Source organism: Polypterus senegalus, chromosome 7 (genome assembly GCF_016835505.1).
Source record: "Polypterus senegalus isolate Bchr_013 chromosome 7, ASM1683550v1, whole genome shotgun sequence".
Classification (NCBI taxonomy): domain Eukaryota; kingdom Metazoa; phylum Chordata; class Cladistia; order Polypteriformes; family Polypteridae; genus Polypterus; species Polypterus senegalus.
This window is the reverse complement of record NC_053160.1, coordinates 65,393,670-65,416,772: the sequence shown is the minus strand read 5'-3', so window position 1 is coordinate 65,416,772 and position 23,103 is coordinate 65,393,670.

Sequence of the window (23,103 nt, the reverse complement as noted above, 5' to 3'; positions counted from 1 at the left end):
CTAGAAATTTCAAAAATGCTTCAATTACATTTATTTTATAGGAATTGTTAGGGGTGCCAATAATTGTGGCACACATGATTTCATATAAAAAATGTATTTCTTAATGTAGGATTTTTTTCCCCCAATGAATAACTGTACTTTAATTAAAGGTTGGAGTTTTCTCTTTTTTTGTGTTCTGAGCCTACATTTTTTGGGGAAAAAAAAGAATTTATTAGAAGCCTAAGAACACATCTTAACCTGGGGTGCCAATAATTGTGGAGGGCACTGTATATCTTAAGACAGTTTGCTTTGAAAGCTCTGCAAAATGAGTTATAATTAACTGTTACTTTCATCATCATGCTTATCAGATATGTGCCCTTTTATTTGCTCTAAATTCTAACTAGATTTGATTATTAAAGATCTTTTCGATAATTGCTACTAAAATGTGTCAGGTTTACTTCAAGTTCCTCTGCTGCATTTTTGTTGTTTCTCCATCTACTGTGATGTGATGCCCAACGTGCAATGGGCTTTCTTGAAGGAAAGGCTGACACAGGACAGGACAAGGACCAAATCTGGATGTAACAAGTGTGACACCCGGGGTGCGTACAGCCACCCTAACTTGGCACAGAGAGGCAGAGACACGAATTGCCACACAGCACACCTTTACTTACTTCTGGGAAAGCGTTTCTTCTTCATTCCCCAAAAGTGCAGCACAGTCCATAAAGCACCACAACACAGTCCTTCCTTCAGCTGCCAATTCCCAGTCCTTCTACCTCTACTCCTACCTTGCAAGCTTCGTCCTTCTTCCTCCCAACGTTGTCTCCCCGAATGGAGTGTGGCGGCTCCTTTTATTCAGGTCCTGGGAGTATTACCTGGAATCGCTCCCACGTGTGGTGGAAGTCCACTATAGGGCTCTGCAGCAACCCCTGGTGGCCCCCATAGAATCCAGCACGGTTGTGCCAAACTCCAACTCCCAGCATACCCTGCCAGAATCCATAATGCCACAACCGCCCAGGAGAGCTGGCCTCTAGTGTCCCGGGGGAGGTATTGCCTTACCGATGCTCTCTCTCCCATGGCCCCTCCATACAGTTGGCGTCGGCTGTGGCCGCCCATCACACAAGGTAAAACAGAGACCTGACATCAGATCAATATCAGGGGATGGGTAGAGCCTGAGGTGGGTTTTTGAGTTGTGTTGTGAGACAAGTGTTGGGAGATTCTTGTGTGAAGTGGTGGAAACAGGGAGCAGCCATTAGATGATGAAATTGCTACCTGACATATGCAGTTTTTGTTAATGCAACCTTAATGTTGATTTCACTATTCATGTCCATTTCTTTTCGTTCCTGTTTTTTTACAACAAACCTTTCAAAAGACCCTTTTTTGTGCCACATTTGCATCCTCCCTTTTCTGCTTCCTTTTTCTTTTCATGCAACAACTGTAGTAAATTCTATACTTGTGCTGGCCATTTTTCCACCAGTATTGTTACCATTGTTATGTTCAACTAATGACGTAGTTAGTTCGGGATGGAAACTCCTCCACTTTTAAATAATACATTTACTCTCTCAGCAACATAAGACGTCAGATATGTGGGTTGTTTGATTAAAATATCGAAGCATGTTGTGAACATTGACCCGGACACAGACAGGCAGACACGCTCATGTCACCCAACACATGTTTATTATTCATTACTATTTACAGTTCAGTGCTCACAACCCGACAGTCCCCAAAGTCCTGGCCACACAACACACTGCCTTTCCACTCTTCAGGCCGCCTCCTTGTCTTCCTCCCGACTTCGGCCAACTTCCACCCGACTCTTGTCTCTCTCTGAAGGGAGGCAGCCCCTTTAAATAAGCACCCGGATGTGCTCCAGGTGTGTTCCCGGCAATCTCCCACCGACATGCCCCAGTGTGGCAGAAATGCCAATTTTCTCCCCGGAAGCACTCCGGGTGTCCCTGTTCCTCTTCCTCCCAGCACTTCCTGGTGTGGCAGAAGTGCTGAGGTCCAGGGTCCTCCAGGTATTGGGGTCCCACTGGTGGTAACCACAGGCCCCTACAGGGTCGAGCTTCCCAGCTCTTTACCTGCGGCCCCCAGGGCGGTCGCCCCCTTGAGGTCTGGAGGAGGCACAAGTCCTCCTTCAGTCTTCTCAGGCCTCCCGGCTGGGTACCACCCCCATCCGGGTACCACAATGTATATAAATCTGACTCACCCTTGAGGCGGATTTGCTACAAGTGGTTATATAACTCAGCATGACGTTCCAGGAAAGGGCAACTCGCAGGGACTCTATGCTAAGAGGAAATAAAGAGTGACCTTGGGGGAAATATCTATTTTTTACCCAATAAGCTAGACACTGAGGCCAGCTGTATTTGACCCTCTCCAAAATGAAGGAGTCTGCCTAAAGTTAGAAAGCAATGGCCCGGGTGGACGTCAGAGAACACCGTAGTTTTGTGACTCTGACTTTTATACACCCATCCCTGATTTTGTGGTCTAACTGGAAATTAAAGTATGAGGGAGGAAAAAGTTGCCTAATTCTAGCTGGTCCACTGAGCCTAAAAATAAGGAGTTAAGTTACGCTGGGGAAAAGTCACAATGGTTAGAAAAAGTGGCCATGATCACTAGAGATAGGGAGATGGGAAGCAACAGAAGGAAGTGCTTCTGTGTCTGCTGGAGGGTATGCAGGAGTTTAAGACCTATTTAAGAAAGCCCGGTGAGGCACTAACGTTTTATATCTCTCTTTCCTTCTTTTACTGTTGTATTATCCTTTGGTTTAACTCCCTCCTGTGTGTTTTGTTCAATAAATGCACCACTTTTTTCAACTTGCATTCACTTAAAATACAAAAGCAACTACAGTCGTTGTCATGTCAGTCTGTCTGTCTGTCTGATTAAACTCCTTGGCTCCCAGTGGAGTAATTGTAATTAAATTTGGTCCATTTACTCTTCAAGGAAACTTGACAGGAAATGTTCAATAATTCTCAAGATTATCCTGAATAAAGAGCGCTGTATAAATATTTTAAATGTCAAACTCATTTGGGTATTTAGAACATTTTCAAAATCATTTATCTAAAAACAGAGGAATACTCTGTGCGATTTCAATTACAGAATAAGTCAGTCTTTCAAACTTAACTTCTGATGGGTTATTTCAGATTGGATATTTATCTCTTTTATGTGTCCAATAGCTGCTTCTAATTGTAAAACAAATTCAAAATACATGATATTACAATGGCAGGAGAGTCACTCGCATAGTCAGGAACTCGCTGTCACCTCAGCCTCTTGCACAAGTGTGGACAGACTTCAACACATATTTTGCCAATCTATAAAGCACTTCTTTGAAAACTGCTATGTTTATGAAATATGAGCTATAAATTAGACATACTCTCCATAACCAACAACTAAAAACAGCATATCAATCGATGTAACATTACTTGAGTTGGAATCCCGTGCATCTTGAAAGCTACTTGAGTCACCATAAACCTATTTGGATATTTTTTTTCCAAGTACGTGATATTATAAAATGCTATTGAAAAGCTTGTATTTTAAATACACAGCTGCCACATGTAATTTCATTCTATCATCAATGTTATTTTTTAATATGACTCATTTAAAAGATAAACATTTAATAGATAAAAGCGATATCTCTGTATTTCATGCAGTACATAAACAAAAATACCAAATGCTCCAACTTAGTTAAGCAGGTCCTGAATGCCACTCACTGTTATGCCATGCACATGTTTTTTAACCCGTTTTACAGTACTTTTAACCTTCTTAACATTCTTGTATAAAATGGGGGTCACAACAAGAACCCTCCTCTCATCACATGATATTTACTGTTTTTGGCACTGATAATTTGTATATTATATTCTCTATAGTATTGTTGCTTGCTCTGCAGAGTGCTTTTTGGTGGTGTTTACTGATAATGGCACTATATATAACTGATTTATTAGTCATTCACTGGTACAAATAACACATCATTAGAGCAGCTTTAAAGACTGTGGCGGCCTGGACACCCTGATTATGGAAGGACTGGGGGAGAGAGTATTTTCAAGACTGTTTCTCCACCGGACCAACAGAGGGCAGCCCCCTTATCTTACAGTGGGACCGTGGGTTATGAGTATGGAAGCTCAACCCTGCTGGGACTCTTGGCCACCACCAGGGGGCACCTGAATGTTTATTTGGCAGCACTTCTGCCTCACCTGGAAGTGCTGCCAGAAGAAGCTCATTGGGCATCTGGACTCCTCCTGGGTGCCCTATAAAAGAAGCAAGTCACCATCGCCAAATGGTCTAAGTCAGGAGGAAGTGGACAAAGCTGTTCAGGAGGAGTGGAGGTGGAAGGACTGGCGGCAAAAGGGACTGTGCTGTGCTCTGTAAGCATTGTGTTTTGAACTGAATAAATAAACTGTGCTGTATGGCAAAGTCGTGTCCTGTATGTCTTTGTCGGGGATAGGACGGCTGTGTGCGCCCGGGCTTTCACAACTGCTAATTAATGTCAAACTCTCTAGAGCCGTGTAGGATTAAGGAGCATCTGTGGGGAAAAAAAATGGCTCTGCATGTTCTCCAAAATAAATGTAGGCTTCTAGGCTATAGCATTGTAGCTAACAAAACTTTTGTATAACTTACATAACATAATATTATTAAATTTGCACAATACAATTTGTTAGGGGGTCTGCAGCTTATTCCAGCAGCACTGGGTAAAAGTCAGAAACCAACTCTGGATAAGGCCCCAGCACAACAAAATGCCCACACATACATAAACCTCCATGCACATGCCAGTTTATAATCTCCAGTCACCCTAATGCAGGCGTCAGCAACCTATGCCACACATTCCAAGCATGGCACGTGGAACGATTTTGAATGGCACGCTGAGTGAACTGAAATGCAGTAATTATGATCTCATAAAAATGATCTCATAAAAATGTAATTTTAATTAAACAGAAGCATATAATTCTTTTAAAGCTATTCTAGTTTGTACATTCCTTCAAAACGAAAGTTGTTAGGCATTGGAGGTAAGAAAGTGCAATCTGATGTAAACTGTAGAGTGATAGTGACTGACCTTGACTGAAATGTATTTCCATCCCATCCTTAATCTCTCTCCCGACCAAACCCACCACAACCTCTACAGTTCTCTCGGGTGTCGCATACTCAGGTCAGTACAGTCCATGGAAGGTAACACAACAGTTGGTGTTGTTATTAAGTAGTGTGGTGCCCTTAAAATGACTTTAAAAAGGCAAAAACTTCATATCCGCTCGTTTCAAGACTTTTGGACAAATGAATACGGATTCATAGAACAAAAGGATCGTGCTGTTTGTACTATGTTGGGAAACAGTTGTGTGCCGTACGTATGTCAAGTGTACAAAGACACTATCAAGCCAAACATCAGTCCATGTTTAAAATTCTGAGGAGAAAAGTAAAGCCATAAAAAGGACTGTTTCTGGCCACAAAAACCAAAGTCAGGTAACTGGAACCAAAAATAAAGCTACAGAAAGTAGTTAAAAAATTAATCAGTGTGTGGCTTCAAAGGCCAGCTCTTTCACAGAGGGAGACTAAATAAAGAAGCGGATTCGAGAAATACCGGCTTCTGCGAGATCACTCAAGCTGATGTATAACTGATATGGCTGAAAATGTAATGGTAAAACAAACAACCGGGTTACAACAAGCTGTTGTATTTAGTGTCGCTCTTAACGAAAGTGTCAATGTGAATGACGTGGCTCACCTAGCAATAGTGGGACGATATTGTGACAATGACCGTATTTGTGAAGAACAGTGCTGCTTGATATCTCTTAGTGGTACAACCAAGGGATAGGACATTATAGCTGCATTTGCATGCTATTTTGAAAATCAGAACATTAACATAAATAAAATATTTTGTGTTACTACTCATGCCACCCCTGCAATGGTCAAAAAGAACAAGGGATTTGTTAAACTTCTTCAGGATCAAAGTGGACGTCAAGTATTGAGTTTCCATTGCATTATACACCAGGAGAGTTTGTGTGTGAAGATTTTGTCATTGTGATTGAACTCTGTAATGGAAACTGTTATCTAGATATTTAATCGCATAGTATCTCGCTCTTCACTGACCAACAGGAAATTCAAATGTCCTCTAGTCTACAAGAAATGGAGAGTAGATATGCAGAGTTCTTATTGTACAGTAATGTTCATTGATTGTCTTAGTCGAGATAATGTTTTGAACAGATCTGTATCAAATCAAGAAGCAATCAAGGTGCTTCTTGATGAAAAAGAACATTTTTTGAATTGAATGATGACAACTGGCTGGGCAAGCTGATGTTTCTGCCTGACATAACTAAACACCAGAATGACTTAAACTCGTGTTTTACAAGGACAGGGTCAAACAGTACTTGAACTTTTTTTGAGCACTAGAAAGGATTTGCATTAACATTAGATATATGTTGCCGTGATATTACCACTAACACCTATAAGCATTTTCCAAACATAAAGGCCCATTCAAATCGATTTACTGTCAATAGAGATGAGCTCAAAGGAGAGTTTGCTAAATGAGGTCAAGACTTCCAAGTTCATGGGCCCAGGTTTTCTTTTCTCAAGTCTGACTTAATTGATCTTACTACCTATCTATTTTCAAGTGGATTGGTACTGACAATTTTGAAATGCAACACATCAAATTCAAGTCATCAGAGTTATGGATGATAAAAATGGTAGAACTGCGGAAACTCTCGAAGGAAAATGCTTGGGAAAGTCAGCTGCCATCCTCAACTGCCGGACATCCCTGCCTGAAGTGTTCACCTGTTTGAAGAAAATTGTATTTGCTCTGCTCTCAGCTCATGGGTCAACTTATACATGCGAACAAATTTTCACACACATGAAAGCTGTTTTAACACGTGTGCATTCAGAAGCCTGTGTGAAGCTGAAAGTGGCCAAATACACACCTGATACTGGACAATTAACTAAGGAGAAGCAAAACAAGGGTCCCATTAATTGATTAATGACTCGGATCAATAATAATCAATGATTATTCATATTTAATATTTTAATAATGTGTTTTATGTTTGGTTTATTTAACTGTTTTGTTCTTGAAACTATTCGACCTTCTGTCTTGACAAAATATCCATCCATCCATTTTCCAACCCACTGAATCCGAACACAGGGTCACGGGGGTCTGCTGGAGCCAATCTCAGCCAACACAGGGCACAAGGCAGGAACCAATCCTGGGCAGGGTGCCAACCCGCCACAGGACACACACAAACATACACACACACCCCAAGCACACATTAGGGCCAATTTAGAATATGGATTTGACAATTTTATAATAAAACTTTAAAACAATGTGTTCAGAAATTACATTATGCAAAATGTAGTTTTTGTATATTTTCCCATTTATATTAAAATATTTAGTTATCAACAAAGAATAGAATAGTTATTGTATTTATAATGTGTTAATACAAGATCAAGTTAATGTCTTTCAATGGTTGCTGTATATAAAAGTTTGCTGGGCTTAGGTTGGCATTTTGAGTGACTTTGCAACATGACATTGGCACAACACTGCTATAAGGTTGCCAACCCCTACCCTAATGTATACATCTTTATGACTTGGGAGGAAATCTGGTGTACCCAGAGGAGAAATAAATAAAAAAAAAATAAACACATAGACACTGGAAGAGTGAGTAGACTTCACCCAGATGAAAACCAGACGTTGAAAATAAATGAAGGATCCACGAGGCAAAAGTCCTAACCACTGCTACCAATCCTTCATCACCCAGGTTAAATGCACACATACTGTCTATTATGGAGATAATGACAGAATAAAACTGCTTAAACTGTTTTTAATAAAAAAGAGTTTGATTCATATTGACTATGTTTTAATTTCATTCTGGAATCATGAGGTGCCAAGTATTAAGTACAGGCTGTTATTATCCTTATACTGTATTAAGAAATACTATACTTTCAACTGTCAAATTTCCTGAGATGATGTCAAGATGCACCTTTAATCTATATTTGGGCTTAGCTGATAAATCTTGCCTCCTTTTTCTAGTTTATTTACACAAGGGCTTTACTTGATTGTCTAGTACAGTGGTAAGGAAGAGCTGAAAGAATCAGTTGTGCAAACTCACCTACTGCGCAGTACAGTATGTTCAAGGTGTAGCTGCTGTCTGGCCACTGGACACCTCTGACTGTTTACAATTTATACAAATCCACACAGTCTGTCAATTATTTCTGCTCAGCCAATTTTTTGAATTATAAGAAAACCATACCTGATCAAAACACAATATTGTTGGGGGGTGTCTAAAGTATTTGAAATGTAAAAAAAAAGATAATTCCAATTTTCACTTAAAAGGCCACACTTTGCATCAAAAGCAATTAAATGCCCAGTAGTTTGCGCATGCAAAAACAATCTGTTGTACAAAAAACCTGAAGCAGCACTGCTTCTGCTATTTTCAAGTGTAAGCTGTCTCAAAACACTGTCCCAGTGTATTCCCACCTCCCAAAGACATCTGTGTGTGGTTGATAACTTAAAGCTGAGTGAATGTAAGAGTGTGCTTGAACTCTGTTGTGCACAAGTCTCTTATTTAGAGAATGTCGTGAGGTGTTTCCCGTCAGCCCTATAGGCTCATAAGGTCACTATTGTCACATCGGTAGACTACAGTGACATTCTTACTTAGTAATAAAGCATAGCATAACCCAAAATAACACTAACATTCTACTTAACTTAAGTCATGGTATTAGAGGATCCAAGCCTGTCCCAGCTGCACTGGGCACAAGGCAGTAAACAGCCTGGGACAGTGTACCAGTCTGCTGCAGGGCCCATTTATGATATGTACACTGTGGTGTATGGCCGGCCATTTATCCCAGCCAATACCCCCAAGCCGCCAGGTGGAGCCCTCCCTGCAGTATGGAGGTTCCCAGAAGACCAGCAGGGCATCATGGACATTGCAGTTTTTATACACAGCCCTGCTGGATGCCATGGGGACCACTAGGAGACGCTGCAAGGGGGAACAATGGTTATTTTCACTACGCCCCGGAGGCACACATGGACAAGGGGAATGACTTTTTACCTGACCCGGAAGTGATACAAGATCACATGGACTGGGGATTGGGAACACTTCTGGGTCAGGGAATATAAAAGGACTGTGAGAGCTCCCAGACGGCGAGCTGAGCTGGGTGGTAGGAGGGCAACACGTCTGGGAGTGGAGGAGTGATTATTATTGTATATTTGTGTGAATTTAATGAGTATTGTGGAGAGGAGGGTGCTTGTGCACTGTATTTGTCCAAATAAAGAAGATTATTGGACTTTTACTTGGTGTCTGACGTCTTGGACAAGGGTTCAAGTGAGCAATAGCTCCCCCAATCTGTCACACCGGATAAGCTGTGCAATGAGGACAAATCAAACTGAGCAAGGGGGTGGTGTAAAGGTGCCAAAGTGATTTTATTAAAAAAAAAATCAAACAAATCAAAACAGTGTCAAAAGTGCAGTGCTTTAAAATGTCCACAATAAATAATCCATAAAAACAGGATGAATAATAGTGGAGCTCCCAGACGGAGAGCTGAGCTGGGTGGTAGGAGGGCAACGCGTCTGGGAGTGGAGGATTGTATTATTGTAGTATTTGTGATTTGTATGAGAATAGTGGAGGAGAGGGTGCTTTGTGCACTGTGGAGATTTAATAAAGTCAGTTTGGACTTTTACCTGGTGTCTGGAGTCATGGACAGGGGTTCAAGGGAGTGATTCTGCCCCCTATCTGTCACAACACACACACACACACACACACATTAAGGCTAATTTAGAATTTTCAGTCAACCTAACCTTCAAGACCAGAACACAAGGAGAAAAACCCACACAGACACAGGGAGAAACATGTAAACTCTATGCAAGACAAAATCTGGGCACAGGATTTGAACCCAGAATATTATATATTGGTGGTAGCAATGCTACCATGAGTAAAGCAGGTGCAGATATTTAAAGTACATACTGGCATTCACTCATTACTGGTCAGATTTCTATCACCAATTAACCTAACATGCCCGATTGAGGAGATAAGTAATGAACTTAATAAACACAGACAATAGTAAGCCAATCTGAGAAACTGAAATCAACAAATGGAAAGATTCTGTCACCAGATTAGATGGCCCAGCACAAACTCTAATGTAGAAGGTTCAGGATGGAATGGGCAGCCAGTTGGGCAAAGTTTTGACGACTGTGACTATTGTCTGACTTCTTCTTCTGACTTAGTCTCTTATATTTGACCACTGACCCTCCAGAGATTTGTCTTCTCCTGGGGTGTTGCTTGCTGGAGTTTTGTATTTTCCTCTCCTCAATTATCTACTGGCCATCCTTCAACAATCAATTAATGGCCATCAGATTACTAGATTCCACTTATGTTAATTAGTTTCTATCCATTTTGTTTTCCTGCCTGTTTAAGCAAGCCCGTGTATTCATTATCTAATTAGTAATCGGTAAAGCTTGTATTGGCATCTACCTGTGAACTTGTCACAGCACTCGGTGTCTGCACACAATAAAGAGTGCCTGACGGGAACATTAACTCCACACAGACAGTGACTAAATCAGGAGTAAACCCCAGGACTTTGGAGCTTACAACAACAGCATGTAATTTGTATAGCATGTTTTCATACAAATGATGTGGTTCAAAGTGCTTTACAAGGTGAGGAAAGAAAAAGGAAAAAATACCAAAATTAGGAAATACTAATTAACAAAGAATAAAGTAAGGTCTGATGGCCAGGGAGGATAGAAAAAACAAACAAAACTCCAGAGGGCTGGAGAAAAAAACAAAATCTGCAGGGGTTCCAAGGCCATGAGACCGCCCAGCCTCTATTAGGCATTCTACCTAATATACAGTAAATGACCTCAATCAGTCCTCATTGTATTCAGGGTTCACTTGATGATGAACTTGGTGATGACGGTCATGTGGCCTTCTGGCCTTCAATCCATTTGATCAGGCACCACAACAGAAAACTGGAAAAAGAACAACAGAGAAAGTAGGGGTTAGCATGGATTCTGAAGCCATGAAAAAAAAATTATTAAATGGATATATAGCATATCAGGGTTACACTAAAATGATGCTCTGAGAAAGCCATGTTAAAGTAATGAACACTAATTGATGTCCCTCCCTGCAAAAGACAAAGTAATGGCACAACGTTTGCAGTCAGAAATAAAGAAGGTACGTAAAATAATTTTCTCTTTTAATCACATTAGTTGCTATGCCATTATTTATGATATCTTTCAAACACACTTCAAATCACTGACTGAAATAATCCATCCATCCATTTCCAAAGCCTGTTTAATCCAGTTTGGGGTCGCAGGACGCCAGGCATCATTACAGCAACAATCAATCAAGAAAATAGGACCAGTTTACTAGAAAGAATAAGCCACTCAAGTATTTTACTACATGTCTATTATACATGTTCATGTGACTTAGAAGCTGTTATTAAAGTTAAGTGTCAGGAAATTATCGAACGTCTTTGAGTAATTTTTATTATGAGAGAATGACTGCCTCATAACAGTTCATGTCCAGATTGTATTTGTCCTAGCACACCTCCTGCTTACCAAATGAATATGTAAAAGTAATTAAGAGCACATTTTTCACCAAAGACAAAAACAGAAAAGTCAAACCCAAGAGGTTATTTATGAGATGTGAGGCAGATGAGTTGCTCTGTACAAATAATTTGCAGCTCTCTTGAGAGCCTGAGGAGACACAGATGCTGACCTTTTAAAAGTTCAGCCTAATTGCCCTGGAGAATTTTTCATGAAACAATATCAGGCAATACTGGTTTTGAAGTGGTTGTATCTGTGTACTCATGCTAATGCTTTGTTCTTATTTGCTATAATTAACCATGAATTAACCTTCAATGCCCAAACCTTTCCATATGTCATTAGAAGAATTAAAATATTGTCCATTTTTTTAACTTATAACTTCCTCACTTCCAGAGGTGGACAACCTTCTTATAGTTACAGATTAACATCCAATCTTGTTCTGAAATGATCCAAGTGATAACCCCAGTGATGTACAAAATAACATACATACTGCTGTCTGAAGTGAAATGCTGCTCAAATTACACAATACGCCGAGCTGTGCCATAGGGGACCTCCCCGGGGTCCTCAGGAACATGGAACAGATGGAGCAGGACCACTTGAAATAAAAGCTGCTTTCTTTTAGTTCTTGTTTGAATGAGTAATTATTCCTCTGGTGCACAAGGGAAGGAAGATAGGACATATAGTAACCCAAAATAAAATACAGTAATAAAAAGTTTAATTTAATTGTATGGACCTAAAAAAATCCCCTTATGTAGCCTCCTGAGAGATGCCTGCATAATTCTCCTTGTTTCCTTAAACATTTAAGTTCATCTCCTCTCACCTCCAAAAACATTCATTTGTCAAGGAGTCCCGTGACCGTGAATTGTTGCTTTATTTCTTCATACTATTGGTCAACCACTGTGACAGGGTCTGACATTAATTTTTCCTTGACAGGCCATTTCCAGGATCAGAGGTAACCCTAAAATGGCCTGGGGCTGGTTTGCAGTTTTTTGTTGCACAATGCTTTATTTTGGGCCTCTTCTTTTCATCCACACTTCTTTTATGTATGATTCGGTCCATCTGTGTTTTTAAATTGACCTCTTGTTTATTTTCATCCTATGATTGACTGAAATCCCACTCAAGACCAGTTCCAAATCTTTATGCACCAAAACAGGGTTTGCATCTAGAGAGGACATGTGTTTGATTTCTATTCTTTGTTTTCCAGTTGCTTTTAAATTTGTAGCACTGTGCAATGATGATGTAACCAGGGTGCATTATGGGTGTACTTTGTATATACATGAGTATACATGCACTCATTTAGGATATAACCACACCATTACTATACGTCTGTATGGGAAACAAAACATTATGGTTGTTGCTTTACTTATGATCCAGGTGAGTGAATCAATAACATCAATTATATGTTTTTTTTTAATGCCTACTATATAGGCGGCATGGTAGTGCCTCGCAGTTAGGAGACCCGGGTTCGCTTCCCGGGTCCTTCCTGCATGGAGTTTGCATGTTCTCCCCGTGTCTGCGTGGGTTTCCTCCCACAGTCCAAAGACATGCAGGTTAGGTGCATTGGCAATCCCAAATTATCCCTAGTGTGTGCTTAGTGTGTTTGTGTGTGTGTGTCCTGCGGTGGGCTGGCGCCCTGCCTGGGGTTTGTTCCTGCCTTGCGCCCTGTGCTGGTTGGGATTGGCTCAAGCAGACCCCCGTGTTCCTGTGTTAGGCTCTAGTGGGTTGGAGACTGACTGACTGACTACTGTATACTGTGTTCTTATTTTTAAGTAGAAGATCAGAAAAACATAGACATTAAAAAATGTGGTTAAAATTAAATAGTGAATCACAGCCAGTTTCCAAGTTCAGTCCTGGGGGACCACTGCAGATTTTTGTTCCAACCAATTTCACAATCAGTCATTTTACAAAGATTGATGTCATTATTTAATTAGCTGGTCTTTTCTTCAAATAGTCTGGATTTAGAAAAAAGAAGTATGGTGACACATACTAAGGGGTCTATGGCGGTGTGATTTTTAATACTGTATATTGACAGTGCTGCAGCTTGTGCTTGTGAGTGCATTGGTACTTCGCTGCAAAGCTGTGCAGCCGCTGGGTGTTCAATGGGGAGGCGAGCTGACTGCTTGTTATGTACAGGCACAGGTACAGTCAGTTCAACTGTTCTAAACTGAAATTCTGCAGGTTGCCAGGTGTAGCACCTATACACACAAAGTATAAAAGGAGTCTGGGAGAGAAAAATGAGGAGAGGAAAAACAATCAATGGACAGAGATGGAGGTACAATTAAGTGGAAGTGAAAAAGAACGTGAAGATCAAGGCAGAGCCGGTGGAATGGAGAGGGGGGGTATGGCAGTTGGGGATGAAGCCCTGTGTGAAGTAATGGTGCTCTGTGAGTAGGGTCACTCATGTACAACATTGCAGTGGTCGATTCCTTAGGTTAAGGTTTCACGGGCACCAATGGATGGCGTTGGGACAGTGGAGCAGGGTTCAAGGGGATAGCAGGCCCAACATGAGCCACTAAGCCAATGAAACAGGGGTTCAAAACCTCATTGTACAGTGCAATCAATAATTAAAGTCAAAACATAATCCATCATAAAAATGGTCATCCAGTAGAGGTAAAACATCAATAAATAAAACACTAATAAAATACTACATAAACAAGGTCCCAGGCAGTAACCCATCCTTTAAAAATAGACAAGAGCTATAGTGCTTCTTTCAAAAAAACCTGATGTCTCCTGAGCTTTACTGCTATTGGATGTTGACCAACAGGTACAGTCAACTATTAAATCCTGACTCATTTACCTTGTTGTCATAACCTCGGCATCCCAGGAACCTTGCAAGCCCTGCTACTGTCTCCAACTGCCATCACACGGTGTCTGCTAAATGTGGTGCTCAGCAGGAGTGACCCCTTTCCCTTGAACATTGGCCACATGCTCTTCTTGGGACCAACACTTCCGACCACCTGCCTCCACTCACTATCAGCACCAGCTCTCTTGATCCTGCCCTGTCTTTCTTCCTTACTTTCATTTTAAATTCATTCTGTCTCTCTTGTTCTTTCTTCCTTGTTGTCTGTCTCGCTCAGACCCTCCTTTATACTTTCATAGGTGCAATGTCCTAATTACAACCCATGGAGAGTTGATGAGGAAACTGGAACCAATCGTCATGTGCAAGAGCGACCAGCCACAAACCCAATCACTAAACATCCCAGCCACATGAACACGCAGACCCACAGAGTTTGACCCACACTGTCCATCCATCCATCCTCTTCCGCTTATCCGAGGTCGGGTCGCGGGGGCAGCAGCTTAAGCAGAGAGGCCCAGATTTCCCTCTCCCCGGCCACTTCTTCCAGCTCTTCCGGGAGAATCCCAAGGCATTCCCAAGCCAGCTGGGAGACATAGTCCCTCCAACGTGTCCTGGGTCTTCCCCGGGGCCTCCTCCCGGTTGGACGTGCCCGGAACACCTCACCAGGGAGGCGTCCAGGAGGCATCCTGATCAGATGCCCGAGCCACCTCATCTGACTCCTCTCGATGCGGAGGAGCAGCGGCTCTACTCTGAGCCCCTCCCGGATGCAAGCAAACAGGACAACATCATCTGCAAAAAGCAGTGACCCAATCCTGAGTCCACCAAACCGGACCCCTTCAACACCCTGGCTGCGCCTAGAAATTCTGTCCATAAAAGTTATGAACAGAATCGGTGACAAAGGGCAGCCCTGGCGGAGTCCAACTCTCACTGGAGACGGGCTCGACTTACTGCCGGCAATGCGGACCAAGCTCTGACACCGGTTGTACAGAGACCGAACAGCTCTTGACCCACACTGTTTATATTTAAAATCTTACATCACCACAGACCCAAATGTGAGAAAGAGATAGATAGATAGATAGATAGATAGATAGATAGATAGATAGATAGATAGATAGATAGATATCTCCCCATGTGAAATTTGGCTTTTTACAGAAGCTCATAAATTAAACTAATAAATACACATGCTTTATATAGGATATATACGAGGAGCAGTCAAAAAGTTCCTGGAATTGTGATATAGCAGGAGAGTGGGAGATCTGATTACCCACACATTGTTGTGGAGCATGTCTGCACAGCATGTCTGTAGATCAGTTACAACAGGTCTGGATTGATTTTGGCGTGTAGTATTGTTTTCATTTCTGTTTGGGTTAGACATCTGCATCATCATTCAGCACAATGTTACAGTTCGAACAACGTGCTAACATGAAGTTCGTGTGCAAATTGGGGAAATCAGCTTCAGATACGCTAGTGAGATACGCTTAAGTGATATTACCAGCACTGCACACCGCAGAGTAATGGAACAGTCCCTAAAGAAAAGAGCTTCCACTGCCCTTTTTTATATAGCCCCTCTGTGTTATGAGACCAGTCCAGTATATCACTGATGTGGACCCCCAAGTACCTGTAGGAGGGGCTACAACCTCTACATCCTTTCCCCGTTAAGTGACCACGTGTAGAGGATCTTTGGTGCGGCAAAAGTCAATAACAAGTTTTTTGATTTTGCTGATGCTATGTTGCAGACAATTCATTTCCCACCAAGAAAAACTTCTCCAACTGACTCCTACACTCTTGTCTCATTCCACTTTTTGATACATCCCAGAAGTGCAAAATCATCTGAGAATGGCCTGGTGTTATATTTATAGTCTGAGGAGTACAGAGTGAAGAGAAATGGAGACAGGACTGTTCCTTGTGGTGCTCCAGTGTTGCTCACGTCCATATCAGAGACACAGTCTTTGAGCCTCACAAACTGCGGTCTGCCTGACAGTCCACTATCCAGGACACCATAGGCTTATTCACCTGCATATCTCCGAGTTTTATGCCTTAACAGGGATACCTCGGTGGTATTGAAGCATAATCCTCACATTGCTTCCAGGTTTGTTCTGGTAAAAATAAGCCTTGTGGAGCAGACAGAAAATCTCCATCCTCTACTTCAGTCTTTGTTCAATAGGCAAGCTGCAGTCAGTCCAGGTGGTCTACCATGACAGGATTCATAGTCCAGGACCAGCCTCTCACAGGTCTTCATGATATGAGACGTAAGTGCCACTGGTCTGTAGTCATTAGGGGAAGACGCGTCTGCTTTCTTTGGAACAGTTACAATGCAGGATGTTTTCCACAGAAGCAGCACTTTTTGGATCCTTAGAGACAAACTGAACAGTTGACAGAGGATACCACAAAGTTGGTCAGCACAGGCCTTAAGAACTCGAGGACTGACTCCATCTGGTCTTGCAGCTTTTCCTGTATGTAGCTTCTTCAGTTGTCTCCTTACTTGGTCTTCAGTTATGGATAGTCCATACTGATGGTCAGAGGTGGACTCATCACTGGCTACTCCAGTTGAAGTGACAGGAATTATTGATACAGTAGGGATGGTGTGGGAAGGCTAGTCACTGAAGAAAGGTGGCAGTGGGAGGGATTTGGGTTCAGAGTGCGGCAAAGTGAGGTCCATGGCTGGTTGGTGAGTTTTAAATAAATAAATAAATAAAGGCAACACTTGCATCTTTGGTTGGTGCATGGTAGTGTGGTCTGAGTGGCTTCAGCGCAAGATGCGGGAGCAGACAGCCCTGTACTTCATGCACACTTACAGGGTCACTCGCTCGTGTCCCTCAGTAGTGCTGGAGCGGTGATTGCCACAACTGTGCCTCACCCCACTTTAAAAAGGAAAGCATGAATATTAGGAGGGGGAAGGAAAAGAAATGAGAGAGAAAGAGCGACAGAGAGAGAACATGACATTGTGGAGATTGTCAGGATGAGCCAGTAAGTGAGGGTGAGAGGCAGTGCAAGTCATTGGCCTGTGAGGGACTAAAGGGTCTGATCATTCCCATTGATTAATTTTCGATCAGTGGGTGTGATCGAGATGACGTCCTTCTCAGGGATCCGAGGTATGCTGAGGGTGCGAGAAGGAAAGTGGAAGGACAACTCTGTGACGATGCAGGTCCTGCTCCACACTCCTTCTTCCAATTTGGGAGTTTCTACAACCCAACACTATCAGTAATGTAACCAGATAAGCTGTGCAATGAGGACAAATCAAACTGAACAAGGGGATGGTGTAAAGTTGCAAAAGTGATTTTATTTAAAAGAAAAAATCAAACAAATCAAAACAGTGTCCAAAGTGCAGTGATTTAAAATGTCCACAATAAATAATCCATAAAAACAGGGTGAATAATAGTGGAGGTTAAAATAATCCAAATAAATAAACCCAACTAAAATGAGGTTAAAAACAATGGCTGGAAGCGGTCTCTTTTAAAAACCCAGTACTTTCACTTTTCATCTTAGAGCTCCTCAGCTTATCTCTCTCAGGCCTGGCAGCAGAGGAGTCGCCCCTTTCAGCAGGTGCAGCTGCCTTAAAAACTGGTCCGGTAGCCTTCTGTCCCCCGGCAATATACAGCTGTAACGCTGGGCCGAGACTCAGGTTCTCCAATGACCAGGGCGCTCACATTGGGACTCTCCCTCCCAAGCCTCCATGACTCCTGCTGCCTTCCACGGCGAGCAGTCCTCGATCCTGGTCACTCCTGCTCCTATGAATAACTCAGCAGGAGTAATCCAATCCATCCGCCCCCGAGTGCCGGTCAAACACCCGCCAGGGCTCTCTTCCCAGCTGCCTGCCATTAATCCAGCGAACCTGCTCTCTCTCTCTCTCGCTTGCTTGCTTGCTCCTGCACCGGCTCTCCAATTCTTCAGCCTTCTTCTCCCTTAACCTCCGTCCTTCTCTCTTCTCTTCCTTCCCTCTGCTCTCACGCTTCTCTTATTTATAATGGGGACACAGCACAGGTGTGGCAATTAGCAGCTCCTGGCATCAATTACGGATACAGGCGATCACGCACTTGTGCACTTCAGTGCAGAAACGCCCATGCCCGTATCGCGCCTGAGAACTGCTCCGGCCACTCTACCACGCCCCCTCCTTAAGCCTTATTTAAAATGGCAAACAGCCGTGGACCTCACTTTACCACAAACTGACTGTCTGGCTAAGCCGCTCGAGGCAGTTAAGATGGGGATCGGGAAGGTGGGACCACAGCTGCTAGTATCTCTACTATTTGAGTGAGCAATGGGTGAGGTGGAGATGGAATTGGAGAGGTGCTGGGCTTGTCGGGCAAGACTTGAAGGACCCGATGGCTGTTTGCTTTTAAATTGCTTTAATCAGGATTTTAAACTCACAGACTGGCACTGTTTTTATGGATTATTCATTTATTATGGATGGAGCACTGCACTACTGAACACTTTTTGTTTGACTTTATTGTAATAAAAGCCCTGTGACTTGATGCACCTAGTCCTTGCTAAGTGTGTGTGTGTGTTGTGTCCTCACATGCTGGGCTTACCTTCTGAAACTTTATCAGTAGTGGTGGGTTCCTGGAAGGACCTGGGAACGTGGAGTGACCTGCACCATCATACAGAGCTTTAGCTTTGTCCACTTTCCCTTGAGCACCTGAGGCCTGGATCGCCTGAGTTCAGTAATTACAGTATGCCCAGCCCATTCCAGACATGTCATTTTGTGTGACTTTGTTTTCTATTTTAGCTTTGCTAGTTTCCTTTCCTTCATTTAGCTTCTTCTTCAGCACTTAAAGCTCTTAAAAGCCTTCAGCATTTAAAAGCTCTCTTTTCCTCATTCAGGAGACTTTTTAGCTCCTCAGTAATCCAAGGTTTGTTGTTTGGAAAGCAAAATGCAAAAGTCAGCACAAGCTGGAGTTTTTCACAGTTTCTCCCTCTTAGAACTTTTTGGGTGTATTGTGAACTTTTGAAAAGCTTTCCCAGTTTTTTTGTTAGGCAGGCCAAAGTCAGTTGATGGTAGTTGAGAGTACGTGGTCTGAGTAAAGCTACTCTGGGCTGGTCAGTAAAGGCCCTGACCTGCTTTTATGGTCTTTTTTGGAGGCCTCATCTCCAATTTGTCATTTTTGAGATTCCTACCTATGACAATTATGATTTTCATTCAATTTTTTCAGGTATTCATGTTAAACCAATATTTACTAGTGACCATGCTTCAACCTGAGCCTGGAACAGGGGAGAGTCCCCAGGCTTTGGAAGACATCTTTTATCACCCCAGTCCCAAAGGTATCACATCCTAGTGAGCTGAATGACTTCCGGCCTGTCGCCCTGATGTCACATGTGATGAAGACCATGGAGCGGCTGCTGCTTCACCACCTTTGGCTACAGGTCCGCCACGCCCTCAACCCTCTGCAGTTCGCATACCAGGATAAGGTGGGAGCAGAGGATACCATCATCTATATGCTACACCAATCCCTCTCCCACTTGGACAGAGGAAAGTGGTGATGTAAGAATTATGTTTCTGGACTTCTCTAGCGCCTTCAACACCATCCAATCTCTGCTCCTTAGGGACAAGCTGACAGAGATGGGAGCAGGTTCATACCTGGTGGCATGGATTGTGGACTATATTACAGACAGACCTCAGTATGTGTGTCTCGGGAACTGCAGGTCTGACATTGTGGTCAGCAACACAGGAGCGCCGCAGGGGACTGTACTTTCTCAGGTCCTATTCAGCCTATATACATCAGACTTCCAATACAACAAGGAATCCTGCCACGTGCAAAAGTTCGCTGACGACACTGCTATCGTGGGCTGCATCAGGAGTGGGCAGGAGGAGGAGTATAGGAACCTAATCAAGGACTTTGTTAAATAGTGCTACTCATAGTACGACTCAAACCACTTACACCTGAACACCAGCAAAACCAAGGAGCTGGTGGTGGATTTAAGGAGACCCAGGCCCCTCATGGACCCCTGTGATCATCAGAGGCGACTGTGTGCAGAGAGTGCAGACCTATAAATACTTGGGAGTGCAGCTGGATGATAAAATTGGACTGGACTGCCAATACTGATGCTCTGTGCAAGAGAGAGACTGCTGTCACCGTCCTGCTCCACTGACAGACTGAGGAGATCGTTCCTCACTCACACTATGCGACTCTTCAGTTCCAACCGGGGGGGTAAACATTAACATTATACAAAGTTATTGTCTGTTATACCTGCATTGTTATCACTCCTTAATTTAATATTGTTTTTATCAGTATGCTGCTGCTGGAGTATGTGAATTTCCCTGTGGTATTAATAAAGTATCTATCTATCTATCTATCTATCTATCTATCTATCTATCTATCTATCTATCTATGCTAATGACTTTTGCCATTTAGTGCTATTTACCTTGATGTCTGCTAGTTGTTAACTGTCATTATTGGGATACAATTGTGGGAAATAGCTCAGTTGAAAAAGGTGAATTAATGAGAAAGTGAAAGAAAGTTAAGAAGTTAACAAGAGTTAACAACTTAAAAAGAGAAATAGAGAACTGACATTTATGGCAAAAATATACATATTTTCAAATAATCTGAACATGGAAACTATGTGAGCAAACCTCATAATCATGGAAAAGTTAGTGTCAAAATCAGGAGTGCATGCTAAAATCAGGGTTTTTAATGGCAAGGTCAAAACGAAAAAGCATAAGAATAAAAGGCACTGGTGAAGTTGGCTTGCATGACACAGCATCGGAGTGGACAGAAACAAGGCTTGTTGGATGAAGACAGGTTGAAGGCAATGGCCTGTTACTGTGAGGTGACATAATGGATGTGAACAATAAAACTGCTCTGAGGCATATGGCTGCTAGCTGGACAGGTAAACCTTTTTCATGGGAGATCCTACTCATTCCAGAGCTCCTAAATTACACCACTGAGGAAATTTCAAGCTAAGGTAATAACAATCACTAATCCTGGCGCTGGACAGTGGCAATGTGTTGCATATTGATTTGCACATATAAGTAATACTAGGGTGTTGTACCATGTTAGCCATTATGAATGTGGTGAGAAGTCAAGCAAAATGACACCTTTTATTGGCTAACTGAATAGATTACAATACAATTACAATTACAAATGTAACATAAACACAGAGAATTCCAGTTTCTGTATTACATCTTGCCTGAAGAAGGGGCCTGAGTTGCCTCGAAAGCTTGCATATTGTAATTTGTTTAGTTAGCCAATAAAAGGTGTCATTTTGCATGACTTTTCACCACATAGAAGTAAGAATTTCACTGTACTCTGTACACGAGACAGTAATGACCCTATAAGCCTAAATTGTAATTTGCAAGCTGCCCAAAACAATGGACTGGGAATGAAGTAGAACAGAAGGAGAAAACAGAAGATCAAAACAGGAATGAGCTAAATCTAGTGTTTATTCCAAAATCAATAGCTCAGACATTCTAGTCACAACTGAGAGCAAAACATCCAGTCAAGCTAAATTTAAATTGTTAACCATAAAGAAGTTTGTTTGAGAAACCACTCATAAGGTTGGATGTCCATCCATCCATTCATTATCCAACCCGCTATATCCTAACTACAGGGTCATGGGGGTGTGCTGGAGCCAATCCCAGCCAACACAGGGCGCAAGGAAGGAAACAAACACCGGGCAGGGTGTACACACACACACCCACCAGGGACAATTTAGAATCATCAATGCACCTAACCTGCATATCTTTGGACTGTGGGAGGAGACCGGAGCACCCAGAAGAAACCTGCGCAGACACGGGGAGAACATGCAAACTCCACGCAGGGAGGACCTGGGAAGCGAACCTGGGTCTCCTAGCTGCGAGGTGGCAGCACTACCCACTGTGCCACCATGCCGCCCAGGTTGGATGTCAATCTTACTAATAACTCTCCTACTTTGCTTTAAGTACCTATGCCACTTGAATTTTACTAAATATCCAATTGTACACACCTTTCTGTACAATTAAAACATAAAAGATAATATAATTAAACACTAATTTAGGGACGCATAACATGTCTATTTATTAATTTCATATACACATTATTTTTGTAGTCAGTTTTTTTTTTTGATTAAAAGTATTAAACACACACATAAAGAGGGTCAGGTGAAAATTGGAAAAACATACCCATCCCAAGCACAGCCTAACAGCAAAGTCAAAAATCACCAAAATGCATAGCAGTAGATGAGGAAATAATTAGTGAACAAAAGCATTCAGCACACCGCCAAATGAACCCAAGTACGCTGGAACTGTAATATCAGTGGGCTCTGAGTAATATCACTTAAATTATTGAGAAAAGAGTGGATCTGCTCTCAATGAATTCTAAGGATGCACCAATATTCTGAGAGTTAGACAGCTCTAAAAGAACTTGATAAAAAATCCTTTCAATGTTTGTGAGAAGGGTGCTTGTTCTCCCTTTGTCCTTCTAGCATTTCACCATATAAATACATTTTCTGCAAACATTCTAAAAACGGTTAGGTTGTCTGCTGGCCTGATATAAGCAAGTGAGTGTCCTCCACAGTGTCTTTTTGTCTCACCAAGAACATATGTTGGAAAAAGCAGTTAAAAAAATGCATGACTGGAAGATTTAAACTACCCAGTAATTATACTGATAAATGTCCTTCTTTACTTACAAGTATATTTTTTATCAGATTCTGACTTCTGCACTGCCTTTTTTAAATAGTAAACATGTCTGAGGTATTCAAGAATGTAAGACATTAACCAACAATATTATTTGGACGTCAAATTTTGTGAATAATCAAATTGCTGGAGTAATGTGATACGTAATTTCTAATTTTCTGAAGTGCTATTGTGGTCTGTGGTAGTGCTTTTCAGAAAAACAACAGCAGAATGCCA